Below are 15858 nucleotides of genomic sequence, written 5' to 3' on the forward strand. Positions count from 1 at the left end.
AAAAAACAAGTATCGCCCCCACGATGTAACACCACCACCTTAAACGAAGGTGAGTTCAACTGTAGTGCGCCCTGATTAAGGTTTTCTTTTGCTTTTTTCACGGGAGGATAACGTTCTCTCCCACCTGAGAATACGGGCTTCAACCGATACCGGACAAATCAAAGACCTGCTGCACGTAGTACTCTTCCAGCTGTCGTGCAAGTGGAAACTTGTAATTTTCGATGAAAGTGCCATGTGTTTCTTTTTGTCTCTCGAGCACGTTTACTTTTAGAACTCTGGTTTATTTCCGAGGAAGGATAATTAAAATATTCTTGTTTTCTTTGTTGTGTGCTCAAAGTGAAGTGATGCTGATGTCAGGTTTTCAAATATCAAGTCCTCTATAGACTACAAATTTAGATGGTTGGTCAGCATCAAGCATGCGGGAGGTTTTTACGTTTTAATCACTTTCTCAATGTTGAGTGATGCACGCTAAAGAAAATCAAGTTTATGGAGGAACAAAAATTCAAAAATTCGCTCTATGGGCGTTCCGATTGCATTTTTACAGTAATCAAACTCTGCACAGTTTCATTATTGTAAAAACGTAATCGCAGCGCACATGCGCAGTTTTTTAACCCATGATTGACAGGTTTAAGCTCTCTTATGCACTTGTTACATACATTCGTATATGTCTCGTACATTGTGGGCGTTCTCTGTGCATTGATATGGGGAGCATATTTCTCCAATAAATCACTGTGTGTTGTAGGGGTTGAGGGACGGACTTCGGGATGAAAACCAAGCTTGGGAGTATTTATTTTACATTATTTACAAGGAGGTGAGAGTCAAGTAACATTCGTACAGTCATTACGGGCCGGCAGCAAGTCGGACGTTATGCGGCCCGCGGCAAGAAGTTCGAGAGAGGTGAATCAGGGAATCAGGGCATCTCCCAGAATGCTCAGGTAACTCTGGAAGGCTTCTTATAAACCCTTCGAGCACTGAAAGTCACACCATGTTTGACCAATGGGAGAGTCCGCTCCGATGACGCCATTTTCAGCCAATGGTAGGCGCCCGTGCGATGGTGTCATACCCGGCGAAGAGAGTCGGCGCCTGGTCCTCCTCTCTTGATCACTTGATCCCGGTGCTGCGGCCCCTCAGCGGTAGCAATTGTCTTCCTCAAAGGCGATGAAGAGGTACGCATGGGCCTTCCCGGCACGTCTGGCTGTCACGGCGCATTACCGCCGTCTTGGTTTGCACCTGTCTTGTGGCCTTCAACTTGTTTGCCTGGGCGCTCCTCTGGAATGTTCTTTCCTGCTTCTGGATTCCTCAATTAGCTGTGCTGCGTTTCGAAGTGGTTTGGGGAACTCGAAGTAATCGCAGGAAACAGCTCCATATCTAACAGCTCGTCCTCGCCGCGGTTGTTCCGAATGGCCGGTGAACTCAATTCGCTGGCCATGAGGAACGCTGAAAGAAGCTGCAGGGTACTGGGGTCGAGCCTCGTTTGACAACCCTCGGGATCCTGGGCCCTGGAGAACACACGTCAAACAAACCAAACAACACAGCGCTGCACCACGCGTAAGCGCAGGCTCTTCACCCCTGACTCGCCAGGCTATTACTGAGTCAAAATCAACCCTGATCCTTTAGTTCCCCAATTTTGACAAAACAGTTGTAACCACCCTTCCAAACAGCCATCCGTTTCTCCTCGAATGCCCACAAGACCAGAGTACTATTGTTGTTGCAAAACAAAAGGGTCGTTGACGATGCAAACAACAAATGAAAACAGCCGAACATAACTTAAGTGGCCTAACTACACGAACAGCATGTTTCCAATCTATCGCAGTGGCGTACTTATCGAACGTAATGGTGCCACTGAACAATCTGGTAGACCCCACAAGTACTTAATCACAAGCGCGCTAGCCTTGTGGTCACTATTCAGAACGCATACTTGTGTCATAGGCAAACTCTTCATTACGCTTATTCACGTTTCTTCCTTTAGTCCCTCTAGGACACGTGACTTAAACGAACAATTAAACTCGCGCGACTTACACACTCCGCAGAACTCTTAAAATGATGCGTCTTCTACTAACTCTTTCCACGCACGTTCACTAAAGAAGTCAGAATACGGCTGCCCTCGACACACACGAGCAACCCAGTCATAAATCTGCTTCCTTCCGTCCACACAGGACACGCGCTAATGGAACTAAGAACACTCCTCAGTGCGAATCATGCACTCACTGAAAATCTACGCGCTTAACCTTAGAAAATTCAACACTTAAAAAGAAAGAAGGTTAAATAACACACACGCGCGTTATGATAGGCCTCTCAACAATAACCTTGACCCTCAGGTTACTCACACACACACAAAAAGCCCATCTACTTATTAATGAACATCTCGCGAGACTACAGGTTTACCTAAAACGCATCTTTCAAATCTCGAGCTTCTCGAACGAAAACATAAACAAAGCTCAAACCTTACACATTGAAAGAAATCCTAGTCTTAAATCGCGAAAAACTTTCCGAATCTCAAAATAAAAAACAAGACACTTCATTTCTATGGAAGCGCTCCTGGCCTCCCTTTCCACACGCTTATGTCTGACTCATACTTTGAGTCTAACTCGAGGTGGGCGTGGTTTCAAAGCTACTCTGGCTATCCAGGGACAACAAAAGGGCTGACTCATTATCAGCTCCCCCAAGACGTTACGGTCTCCTGCCAATTTGCGTCCTGGCGCCCCGCTTTCAACACGAACTCGATTGACCGCATCGCTACTCCCCACCTGCTCTCGTCCTGCCACCTTGCGTTTCTTCGAACTGCACGCTGAGCTATGAAAAGAACTACGGAACGACGAGGAGTTTAACTCTCTCGTGCCCTTTGTCCGCGTCCGAGCAGAACATGCCTCGCGGTCCCCCTTTGACCTGTGGCTCGAACGTTTTCGATGCGTCAACATCGTCCATGACGACCGCACCTTTTTCCTCGCGCCCTGCCCTCTTGGGTTTCTCGGCATCATTGGCGGCGCTACATTAATTACCGTCTTTCGGTCTTTACCGCACTTCTTTCTGCGGCGCTTTCTCCTCGAACTCTCTTTCATGCCGTCATCTCGCGCCTCGTGCTGGCCGTTACACATCTCGTCGGCCCAGATCGGTCTCTTACCCGCACAGTCTGATTGATTTTCATTTAAATCAACATTCTCTCTGCCTCGACTGGCGGACAGCTCAACCGACTCTGGCACAATGCAGCAGGCTTTACTCGAGTTATGCAACTCGGACTCTTGCGAACTGCCCTCTACTGCATTGCCCAGCTCACGCTGTGCATCGACACACAGTCCGTCGGTCTCGATCGCTGTCTCACGCGCACAGTCTGAATGATTAATAACTGAATCATCCCTCTCTAGGCTACCTAGACTGGCGGAGAGCCGCATCGATCCCTGGACAATGCAGTTGTTCTCTCGTGAGCTACGGAGCTCGCCATCCCGAGCACTACTCTGAACTGCACCGTCCAGCTGGCACGTCTGCACGCAGATCTGACTCGACATGGGTGCTCGCGTCCGTCGGGTCAGCAGTACCCTTTTCTTCGCTAGCAACCTCGCTAAAATTACCAGCGATGCACACACGCTGTAACTGTGCCGATTTGTTCGCAGCTGGCCTAGCTGTCTCTACAGTCATCTGTTGGCACAGCACCTCGTCGCTCTCCTTGCGGCCTTTAACGGCCTCTGTTGCCACTAAGGCATCGTTAGCAGCTAGCCTTTTCCCTTCACTTATGATTCTGCAGCTAATCTCACAGGCACTACTCCTCTCGTCGGCTTTTGGCGAAAGTCCGCTAGACACTTCCTCATTCTTTCGCTCTGTACTACCTGCAGAATTCTCAGACAGCCGTTGTCTCTGTGCCAATACCTGATCACAACACTGTATCTCTTTGATCAGTGCTGCCTTCTCTCTCTCATACTTTTGCTCACGCTCAAGCTTACGTTCCTGATACTCACGTTTGCGTTCATTCTCACGTTCGTGACGCTCACACCTAAGAGTAAGTTCTTGAAGCTCCTGCTTCCGTTCATTCTCGCGTTCTTCACGCTTACGCTCACTCCTAAGTTCACGACGCTCCCGCAAACGTTCACGACGCTCACGCTGCCGTGGCTCCTGTACCACCTCCCAAGCAAGCTTAATGCTTTCATCATCATTGCCACTATCTTGAATCGCCTTTATGATAGCTAGCGTTTTCATCCGTTCATCCGCCTCAACTCCCAAATCGTCGCACACCAACAACAAGTCTAACCTCGTCAACCTTCTAAGATCCATGGAAGGTGCCCCGACAGGTGGTTAAAACTGTTTTCCTTAATTAATTTGTGCAAATACACAATGCAACAAACTCCCGATTCCCAGAACTATCAAAATGAACACACAACATTTGAGTCTGGCGAATCATAAGGTGAAAAAACACGCGCTCACTTACGGTTGCAGCACCCTGCCATCCGGTTCGTTCGTCCGCTGTTCCCGGTTCCTCCGGACTCCCTGGGTCGAAGGCTCGCTCCTTCTTCGCTACTCCCAGTTTCTTCGGACCTCTTTCGACGAAGGCTCCCTCTTCGCTCTTCCCGGTTCCTTAGGATCTCTCTCGACGAAGGTTTGTCCGTAGCGCTGCCACCAGCTGATGCATTCGGAGGCGATCTCACCGCTGCCAACCAGATGCAGGGGTTGAAGGACGGACTTCGGGATGAAAACCAAAACTTGGGAGTATTTACTCTACATTATTTACAAGGAGGTGAGAGTCAAGTATCAGTCGTACAGACATTACGGGCCGGCAGCAACTCGGACGCTGCGGCCCGCGACAAGAAGTTCGAGAGAGGTGAATCAGGGAATCAGGGCATCTCCCAGAATGCTCAGGTATCTCTGGAAGGCTTCTTATAAACCCTTCGAGCACTGAAAGTCACATCATGTTTGACCAATGGGAGTGTCCGCTCCGATGACGCCATTTTCAGCCAATGGTAGGCGCCCGTGCGATGGTGTCATACCCGGCGAAGAGAGTCGGCGCCTGGTCCTCCTCTCTTGATCACTTGATCCCGGTGCTGCGGCCCCTCAGCGGTAGCAATTGTCTTCCTCAAAGGCGATGAAGAGGTACGCATGGGCCTTCCCGGCACGTCTGGCTGTCACGGCGCATTACCGCCGTCTTGGTTTGCACCTGTCTTGTGGCCTTCAACTTGTTTGCCTGGGCGCTCCTCTGGAATGTTCTTTCATGCTTCTGGATTCCTCAATTAGCTGTGCTGCGTTTCGAAGTGGTTTGGGGAACTCGAAGTAATCGCAGGAAACAGCTCCATATCTAACAGCTCGTCCTCGCCCCGGTTGTTCCGAATGGCCGGTGAACTCAATTCGCTGGCCATGAGGAACGCTGAAAGAAGCTGCAGGGTACTGGGGTCGAGCCTCGTTTGACAACCCTCGGGATCCTGGGCCCTGGAGAACACACGTAAAACAAACCAAACAACACAGCGCTGCTCCACCCGAAAGCGCAGGCTCTTCACCCCTGACTCGCCAGGCTATTACTGGGTCACCCGCCGCGGTTGCTCAGTGGCTATGGTGTTAGGCTGCTGAGCACGAGGTCGCGGGATCGAATCCCGGCCACGGCGGCCGCATTTCGATGGGGGCGAAATGCGAAAACACCCGTGTACTTAGATTTAGGTGCACGTTAAAGAACCCCAGGTGGTCAAAATTTCCGGAGTCCCCCACTACGGCGTGCCTCATAATCAGAAAGTGGTTTTGGCACGTAAAACCCCACATATTATTATTATTATTATTATTATTACTGGGTCAAAATCAACCCTGATCTTTTAGTTCCCCAATTTTGACAAAACAGTTGTAACCACCCTTCCAAACAGCCATCCATTTCTCCTCGAATGCCGACAAGACCAGAGTACTATTGTTGTTGCAAAACAAAAGGATCGTTGACGATGCAAACAACAAATGAAAACAGCCGAACAGAACCTTAGTGGCCTAACTACACGAACAGCATGTTTCCAATCTATCGCAGTGGCGTACTTATCGCACGTAATGGTGCCACTGAACAATATGGTCAACCTCACAAGTACGTAATCACAAGCGCGCTAGCCTTGTGGTCACTATTCAGAACGCATACTTGTGTCATAGGCAAACTCTTCATTACGCTTACTCACATTTCTTCCTTTAGTCCCTCTAGGACACGTGACTTAAACGAACAATTAAACTCGCGGGACTTACACACTCCGCAAAACTCTTAAAATGATGCGTCTTCTACTAACTCTTTCCACGCACGTTCACTAAAAAAGTCAGAATACGGCTGCCCTCGACACACATGAGCAACCCAGTCATAAATCTGCTTCCTTCCGTCTACACAGCACACGCGCTAATGGAACTAAGAACGCTCCTCAGTGCAAATCATGCACTGACTGAAAATCTACGCGCTTAACCTTAGAAAATTCAACACTTAAAAAGAAAGAAGGTTAAATAACACACGCGCGTTACGATAGGCCTCTCAACAATAATCTTGACCCTCAGGTTACTCACACACACAAAAAAAGCCCATCCACTTATTAATGAACATCTCGCGAGACTACGGGTTTACCTAAAACGCATCTTTCAAATCACGAGCTTCTCGAACGAAAACATAAACAATGCTCAAACCTTACACATTGAAAGAAATCCTAGTCTCAAATCGCGAAAAACTTTCCGATGCTCAAAATAAAAAACAAGACACTTCATTTCTACGGAAGCGCTCCTGGCCTCCCTTTCCACACGCTTATGCCTGACTCATACTTTGAGTCTGACTCGAGGTGGGCGCGGTTTCATAGCTACTCTGGCTATCCAGGGAAAACAAAAGGGCTGACTCATTATCAGCTCCCCCAAGACGTTACGGTCTACTGCCAATTTGCGTCCTGGCGCCCCGCTTTCAACACGAACTCGATTGACCGCGTCGCTACTCCCCACCTGGTCTCGTCCTTGACCCCTTGCGTTTCTTCGAACTGCACGCTGAACTATGAAAAGAACTACGGAACGACGAGGAGTTTAACTCTCTCGTGCCCTTTGTCCGCGTCCGAGCAGAACATGCCTCGCGGTCCCCCTTTGATCTGTGGCTCGAACGTTTTCGATGCGTCAACATCGTCCATGACGACCGCACCTTTTTCCTCGCGCCCTGCCCTCTTCGGTTTCCCGCCATCATTGGCGGCGCTACATTAATTACCGTCTTTCGGTCTTTACCGCGCTTCTTTCTGCGGCGCTTTCTCCTCGAACTCTCTTTCATGCCGTCATCTCGCGCCTCGTGCTGGCCGTTACACATCTCGTCGGCCCAGATCGGTCTCTTACCCACACAGTCTGATTGATTTTCATTTAAATCAACATTCTCTCTGCCTCGACTGGCGGACAGCTCAACCGACTCTGGCACAATGCAGCAGGCTTTACTCAAGTTATGCAACTCGGACTCTTGCGAACTGCCCTCTACTGCATTGCCCAGCTCACGCTGTGCATCGACACACAGTCCGTCGGTCTCCATCGCTGTCTCACGCGCACAGTCTGAATGATTAATAACTGAATCATCCCTCTCTAGGCTACCTAGACTGGCGGAGAGCCGCATCGATCCCTGGACAATGCAGTTGTTCTCTCGTGAGCTAGGGAGCTCGCCATCCCGAGCACTACTCTCAACTGCACCGTCCAGCTGGCACTTCTCTTCTGCAGGCAGATCTGACTCGACATGGGTGCTCGCGTCCGTCGGGTCAGCAGTACCCTTTTCTTCGCTAGCAACCTCGCTAACATTACCAGCGACGCACACACGCGGTAACTGTGCCAATTTGTTCGCAGCTGGCCTAGCTGTCTCTACAGTCATCTGTTGGCACAGCACCTCGTCGCTCTCCTTGCGGCCTTTAACGGCCTCTGTTGACACTAAGGCATCGTTAGCAGCTAGCCTTTTCCCTTCACTTATGAATCTGCAGCTAATCTCACAGGCACTACTCTTCTCGTCGGCTTTTGGCGAAAGTCCGCTAGACACTTCCTCATTCTTTCGCTCTGTACTACCTGCAGCATTCTCAGAAAGCCGTTGTCTCTGTGCCAATAACTGATCACTGTATCAATACTGTATCTCTTTGATCAGTGCTGCCTTCTCTCTCTCATACTTTTGCTCACGCTCAAGCTTACGTTCCTGATACTCACGTTTGCGTTCATTCTCACGTTCGTGACGCTCACACCTAAGAGTAAATTCTTGAAGCTCCTGCTTCCGTTCATTCTCGCGTTCTTCACGCTTACGCTCACTCCTAAGTTCGCGACGCTCCCGCAAACGTTCACGACGCTCACGCTGCCGTGGCTCCTGTATCACCTCCCAAGCAAGCTTTATGCTTTCATCATCATTGCCACTATCTTGAATCGCCTTTATGATAACTGGCGTTTTCATCCGTTCATCCGCCTCAACTCCCAAATCGTCGCACACCAACAACAAGTCTAACCTCGTCAACCTTCTAAGATCCATGGCAGCTGCCCCGACAGGTGGTTAAAACTGTTTTCCTCAATTAATTTGTGCAAATACACAATGCAACAAACTCCCGATTCCCAGAACTATCAAAATGAACACACAACATTTGAGTCTGGCGAATCATAAGGAAAAAAACCACGCGCTCACTTGCGGTTGCAGCACCCTGCCATCCGGTTCGTTCATCCGCTGTTCCCGGTTCCTCCGGACTTCCTGGGTCGAAGGCTCGCTCCTTCTTCGCTACTCCCAGTTTCTTCGGACCTCTTTCGACGAAGGCTCTCTCTTCGCTCTTCCCGGTTCCTTAGGATCTCTCTCGACGAAGGTTTATCCATAGCGCTGCCACCAGCTGATGCATTCGGAGGCGATCTCACTGCTGCCAACCAGATGTAGGGGTTGAAGGACGGACTTCGGGATGAAAACCAAAACTTGGGAGTATTTATTCTACATTATTTACAAGGAGGTGAGAGTTAAGTATTAGTCGTACAGACATTACGGGCCGGCAGCAACTCGGACGCTGCGGCCCGCGACAAGAAGTTCGAGAGAGGTGAATCAGGGAATGAGGCCATCTTCCAGAATGCTCAGGTCTCTCTGGAAGGCTTCTTATAAACCCTTCGAGCACTGAAAGTCAGGTCATGTTTGACCAATGGGAGAGTCCGCTCCGATGACGCCATTTTCATCCAATGGTAGGCGCCCGTGCGATGGTGTCATACCCGGCGAAGAGAGTCGGCGCCTGGTTCTCCTCTCTTGATCACTTGATCCTGGTGCTGCGGCCCCTCAGTGGTAGCAATTGTCTTTTTCAAAGGCGATGAAGAGGTACGCTTGGGCCTTCCCGGCACGTCTGCCTGTCACGGCGCATTACCGCCGTCTTGGTTTGCACCTGTCTTGTGGCCTTCCACTTGTTTGCCTTGGCGCTCCTCTGGAATGTTCTTTCCTGCTTCTGCATTCCTCAATTAGCTCTGCTGCGGTTCGAAGTGGTTTGGGGAACTCGAAGTAATCGCAGGAAACAGCTCCATATCTAACAGTGTAAACATTGTTGCGGCTGTCGCTTCTGCAATAAAATCTTTTGACTTTCCTCCAACACTTGTCGGTATGGGTAGTTCACACTGGCCTACCTTCTACGGCGTTCACCGACCGACGAAGTCCGTTTGCATCCAGGTGTCAATTCGGAAACTTCCCTATATTAACGCGAGAGCGTTAAGGAGCTCGTGTCGCAGAAAAGCCGGTGTCGGTGTCGGCGTCCGCGGCGTTAGCCGTGAGCGATGAATCCCGGCAGGCATTTCAATAATGTTAAATTACCGACGATTACGTTACTTCCTAATGCGAAATTTGAGCGCAGCAAATAAGCTGTTTCACCTTTTCGATAGATTGAGGCAAAGAAATCGAGCAACACATGTATGCGTTATCACAGAATTTTTTTTTATTTTTCACACGTATTCCTTTAACAAAGACTCCACTAACAGTTCTTGACAGTCATGAAGGAAGCTTTGTGGTCGGAGAAATAGACTGATATATGTTCGACTTGGTACACCAATGCTTGATTCTCAAAGACGAGATCTATACAAGTGCCTCGCGAGGTTGTCACAGCCGTGGGACGCGTTACGAGCGAGAGGAACGGGATGTTCTCCCGCATAAGTGTTAGGAAATTGCTGTTTGTCTTTATGTCAACATTAAAGTCCCCCACTACTAACATCGGTGTGGATCGATGGACGGTTAATGCGAGTTGCAGGAAGTGCATCTCGACGGCGGCGACGGTAAGCTTCTGCTTCGGCGGCACGCACCTCTGGATTCTGATGGCGACGGCGCTGGGCCTCTGCTGTGGCAGCTCGTTTAGCAGCAGCAGCAGCAGCAGCAGCAGCAGCAGCAGCAGCAGCAGCAGCAGCAGCAGCAGCAGCAGCAGCAGCAGCAGCAGCAGCAGCAGCAGACGGAGGACTTCCATCGGTCGTCTCGCTCATGGCTCAGAAAGAACTGGCAGATAATTTCGCAGTGGCGAACGGTAGCGGCAATTTCGGCTCGGGCGGTGCACATATACAGATCCGCCGCCACCGATCTGGCTCTCTGATTGCCACCGCACAGGGGTTGCATTGGAGGAGGAGCGAAGGAAGGAATTAAGTTCGAGCCGGCGCTTTGACAACCGGAGACTAGCAGGGAGAGGGGGGAGGGGGGCGGCGTGTACACCCAGCGGCAAACGATGGGGGCAGAAGCGCGCGAAGCAAGCGGACAACACGATAAAGGGAGGAGGGAAGAGATAGCAGCGACTGACTGATGCCGCTGACGCCGATAGTGAGTCGACCCCAGCTGCGGAGTTGGTTTCAGGGACAACGCCGCCGATGCCGACACAAACAATATGATACCCTCGCTTCCGCAGCGCTAAGAACCAGGTCTAGGCGTGGGAAGGTGGTCACGTATTCGTCGACGTGCCGGGGCCTACGTGAAATAACCGGCGCGTCGGCAACTGAAGAGCACCCTATCCGCCACACAAGAACAGGGGGGGACCCTTTCCTCCTCTTTCTGCATGGCGGCGACGGTGTTCTATGCAGTCACGTTATCTTGACTCTCTAGCGGCGTCAGCGGTATCCAGCGGTATCAGTCGGTCGCTGCTAGCACTGGGGGGATGAAAGGGGGGCGGAGCTGGTTACGAGGCCGACGACAACGCCGACGACGACGCGAAACCCAGGAACGGACGCCAAAGAGCTGCGCTCTAAAACAACTTGCAAGATGGGCTGGGTGGGAATCGAACCAGGGTCTCCGGAGTGTGAGACGGAGATGCTACCACTCAGGAACGAGTTCGATGCTTCAAAGCGGTGGAAAATCGCCTCTAGTGAATGCGGTGATGCCTTAGAAACGGGCCGCAGAAAGGTATACTGTGGTGTATATCGGTTATTATGAACATGTATCTTATAGAAGTCGCGTTACACGAGTAGTGAAGTGCGTTTCCGCTACATTTCTTGAGCGCTTTCCGCACCCGCAGAGCCATGTTGCCGCAAACACAGAAGACCCCCTTCTCTCAATTTACGGCGCTGCCCCGACAGGTGGCGTGCCACGCGCGCATTGGGGTTGTGCGGGGACAGGTGTGAGGCACGTTGCGTCCCGGACTCCCTCTCCCCTCACGACATTTCTCCTTGCTCCCTCACCGGTTGCTGAATCAAGCGTCCTTCCATTCTTTAGATCACTATCTGTCTATCTCTCTGCCCGTGCGGATCACAACGTTTGGCAGGCGTGCATCGTTTCCCCGGGGCTCCAAGACACCGAGTTCTTTGGTTAGTTGCGCTTGCTCAGGCACACGTTTCGTTGCCGCGCGGAACGCTCCGTTGCTCGACGCTCACCGCGTCCGATGCGGGGCGCCTCGTAAGTGATCGCCGCGCCGTAGCCCATTGTCTTACACCTCTTGGCGGGTCGACGGGAACGCTGTCGCGTTTCACTCTTGAAGGCGAAGCTTAAGCGTCCTCCAATTTTTAAATCCGGGTTTCCGACGACAATCAGTGCGCTTGCACAGAAGCAGGAGATTCCAAATATTTGGTTTCGTCGGAAACCGACGGGTTCCCGACGCTCAGTGCCCGACCAAGAAGACCAGCGTAGCTGGTTTCTTGGTCGGGTACCCTACTTTGTGTCCTTTGTGATAGCTCTTGAGACGCTGGAACACATTCTGTGCGACTGTCCTGAATATAATGTTCAGAGACAGTCCATGGCGTCCATTCTAGCGCACCTGGACAATAGTCCATTGTCACTTGCAACCATTTTCACATATCGCCGACAGACGACATCGCAGGTGAAGGCGACGAAGGGACTACTTCGGTTTATGAAGGATACGGGCTTGGACAAGCGGCTGTGACAGTGATGCCGTGTACCGCGCAAGAGTGACGGACTATAACTGACGATGCGTTTGCTGTGTTATGTGCTCTCTCTCTCTCTCTCCTCCCGTCTTTCATCCCCCCATCCCGCTCCCATGTGTTGGGTAGCAAACCGGTTAGGCTAAACTAGTTAACCTCCCTGCCTTCCTTCTCCACTTTTTCCTTCCTTGCTTCTTTGTGAGAGCTCTCGCCAGAAGGGTTTGACGTAAGTCGGCCGAAGGAGGTTCTCGACAATGTGAAGGCGTCACCTGGCCCATCGAGGGTCAAAGCCGGCAGCGTCTTCCGCAGCAAAACTTCCCATAACCTGCGACGAGCTCGCACACTCGTGACGCTTGCTCCCTCTTGCTGGCTCGGGTCTCGACGTAGCAGAGTGGGTGGATAGGGGATATGATGATGTTTGAGGTTTAATGGCGCAAGGGCCAGGTATGGCCAAAGAGCGCCATGCTAGTGGTAATGAATATGTCGTGGTCTGATGGGCTCTGTGAATTTAATGTGACTTGGCTGTAGAGGGGCCTAAAAGAGTTTGTGTAAATTGCATAAAAATTACCCGTAATAAAATTATGGCAATGATTAAAGACATGTACTATGATCACTAAAATACATTAAAAAGAAAGATGCATTATATAAAATATGCGCGAGACTAAAATTGTCTAAGAGCACTACTGCCTCTCCAGAGCCCTTGAAACGCAAGGGCCTAGAGGCATGTGCTATATGAAACAGATATCACAGCGGACTCCTCTAAACAGAGGAGACGCTACGCGTGTGTGGGGCTAATAACATGAAATACAACATCTTTCAGGAAGCCCAGGACTGCGCTGGAGTCAAACAGCGGTTCTGGGCCTAGTAACATTACTGGATGAAGGGGGATGTGCTGGTGGTATGCTACGGGAAAATGTTTCTTTCGTTCAGATTCGGCTTTCCGACACTCCAGGAGGACGTGGAGGACGGTCAGCCTCTCCCCGCATCTACCACAGGTTGGAGGCTCGTTTTCGGTGAGTAAAAAGTTATGTGTGCCAAATGTGTGTGCTATTCTCAGACGACAGAATAGGACATCTGTCCGGCGTGATTTTGTTACGGAAGGCCAGAATCCTAACTTTGGCTTTATCACGTGGAGCTTATTATTTGTTTCCGCGTCCCATAGCCGTTGCCACTGGTTCCGTAGTTTCCTCCGTAAGAAGGGCTTCAAGTCTGTGACAGGAACTGCAGCGGTGGGATTAGCAGAATGCGATGCAACTGACGTGGCCATCTGGTACCCAAGAACGTTACCTTCGATTCCCCTATGACCTGGCACCCAGCATATGATGACATGCTGATTACCTATATACGCTTTACACAGAGGAGAATAAAGTTCATTAATTACCGGATTTTTGTGGTTAGAGAATGCCATCAAGGTCTTCACAACACTAAGGGAATCCGTATATATGACTGCTTTCTGGAGTTTTGTTTTCCTGATATGCTTCACAGCCGACAGTAGTGCGTAGGCCTCAGCCGTAAAGATACTAGTTTCCGCATGCAGTACATCGGTTTCCGAGAAGGATGGCGCGACGGCTGCGTAGGACACCCTGTCGTGTGACTTCGATGCGTCTGTGTAGAACTCCGTGCAGGAGTGTTTGTGCTGGAGTTCCCGGGAATGCATCTGGATTTCAATCTCTGGAGCGTTTTTTGTAACTTCCATGAAAGATGTATCGCATTGTATCAACTACCACTCCCAAGGAGGTAGCAGCTTGGCTGGATGCATTAGGCGAAGTTCGAGGAGTGGAACATGCATTTCATGACTAAGCTCCCTCACACGCAGCGAGAAAGGCTGTCTTACGGAAGGACGATTACGAAATAATGTAGCATATGTCATATCATTAATGGTGTTAAAACAGAGATGTTCGGGATTTGAGTGGACTTTCAAAAAGTATGTTTGGCTGATGTATGTTCTCTGGATATGGAGTGACCACTCATTCGATTCTGCATATAAACTTTGTACGGGACTCGTTCTGAAAGCTCCTGTGGCTAAACGGATACCCAGATGGTGAACAGGGTCTAGCATCTTTAGTGCGCTCGGTGCGGCAGAGTGATAAATGACGGCACCATAGTCTAGTCGCGATCGAATGAGGCTTTTATATAGATTCATTAAACACTTCCTGTCACTACCCCACGTAGTCTGGGATAGAAGTTTCATTATGTTCATTGTTTTCAGACATTTTTCTTTAAGGTGTTTAATGTGGGGGACGAAAGTGAGTCTGTAGTCAAGTATGACACCTAGAAATTTGTGTTCTTTGTTTACAGGTATCTGTTGTCCCCACACTTCTAAGCAGGGATGCGGAACCAGGCCTCTCTTCCTTGTAAACAAAACACAAGAACTCTTATGAGGATTGATTTTGAATCCATTTTTCTCTGCCCACCCTGACACCTTGTTCAAACCATGCTGTACCTGTCTCTCGCACACTGCGATGTTACAGGATTTGAAACCTATTTGGATGTCGTCCACATAGACGGAATACAAAATGGCCGGTGGTAAGGAAGTACGAAGTGTTGTCAGCTTAACAATAAAGAGTGTGCAACTGAGCACGCCACCCTGGGGTACACCGGTTTCTTGTGCAAAAGGACGTGACAGTACATTGCCTACTTTCACCCGGAAGGTACGATTGGACAAGTAGCTTTTTATTACGTTTAGCATATTACCATGAATGCCCATTTCTGACAGATCTCGCAAGATTCCGTAGCGCCAGGTCGTATCGTACGCCTTCTCCATATCGAGGAATATCGATAAGAAGAACTGTTTGTGTACAAACGCGTCACGAATATGTCCTTCAATACGTACAAGGTGTTCGGTTGTGCAGCGCCCTTCTCGGAAGCCACACTAAAAGGGATCAAGCATTGACAATACCTTACAAAATACCTTACAAATACCTTACACATGCAGCTTGTGAGGGCTATCGGGCGGTAACTTGCCACTGAAGAAGGGTCTTTCCCTTGGTTCAAAACAGGGACCACAATGGCTTCTTTCCATGCCGTTGGAAGGTACCCTGCGTGACAGATAGTGTTGAAGAGTGTAAGTAGTGTTACTTGCGTGTCATTGTGTAAGTTTTTGAGCATTTCATACATGATTCTATCGGATCCCGGTGCAGAGGTCTTGCATGCGCTCAAGGCAGCTTTCAACTCGGCAGCACTAAAAGGGCAATTGTACGGTTCATTCTGTCGGCATTTATTGGTGAGTGGCTTGCATTCTTCTATTTGTTTATATTTTAGGAATGATTGTGAATAATGATTTGAGCTTGATACACTTTCAAAGTGTTCCCCCAGTGAGTCGGCCTGATCTTTCAGTGTATCACCCTGTGTATTTACTAGAGGGAGTGAATATGTTTGCCGCCCTCTAATTCTATTTACGCGGTTCCAGACTTTCGCCTCATCTGCAAACGAGTTAATACTTGAAAAAAAGTTCTGCCAACTTTCTCTTCTGGCCTGCCTGCGGGTTCTCCTGCCTTGAGATTTTACTTTCTTCAAGTTGATAAGATTCTCTGCAGTGGGGGAAGCGCGTAGCAACCCCCACGCTTTGTTCTGTTTCTTACGAGCAAT

This window comes from Dermacentor albipictus, chromosome 10 (genome assembly GCF_038994185.2).
Source record: "Dermacentor albipictus isolate Rhodes 1998 colony chromosome 10, USDA_Dalb.pri_finalv2, whole genome shotgun sequence".
Classification (NCBI taxonomy): Eukaryota; Metazoa; Arthropoda; class Arachnida; order Ixodida; family Ixodidae; genus Dermacentor; species Dermacentor albipictus.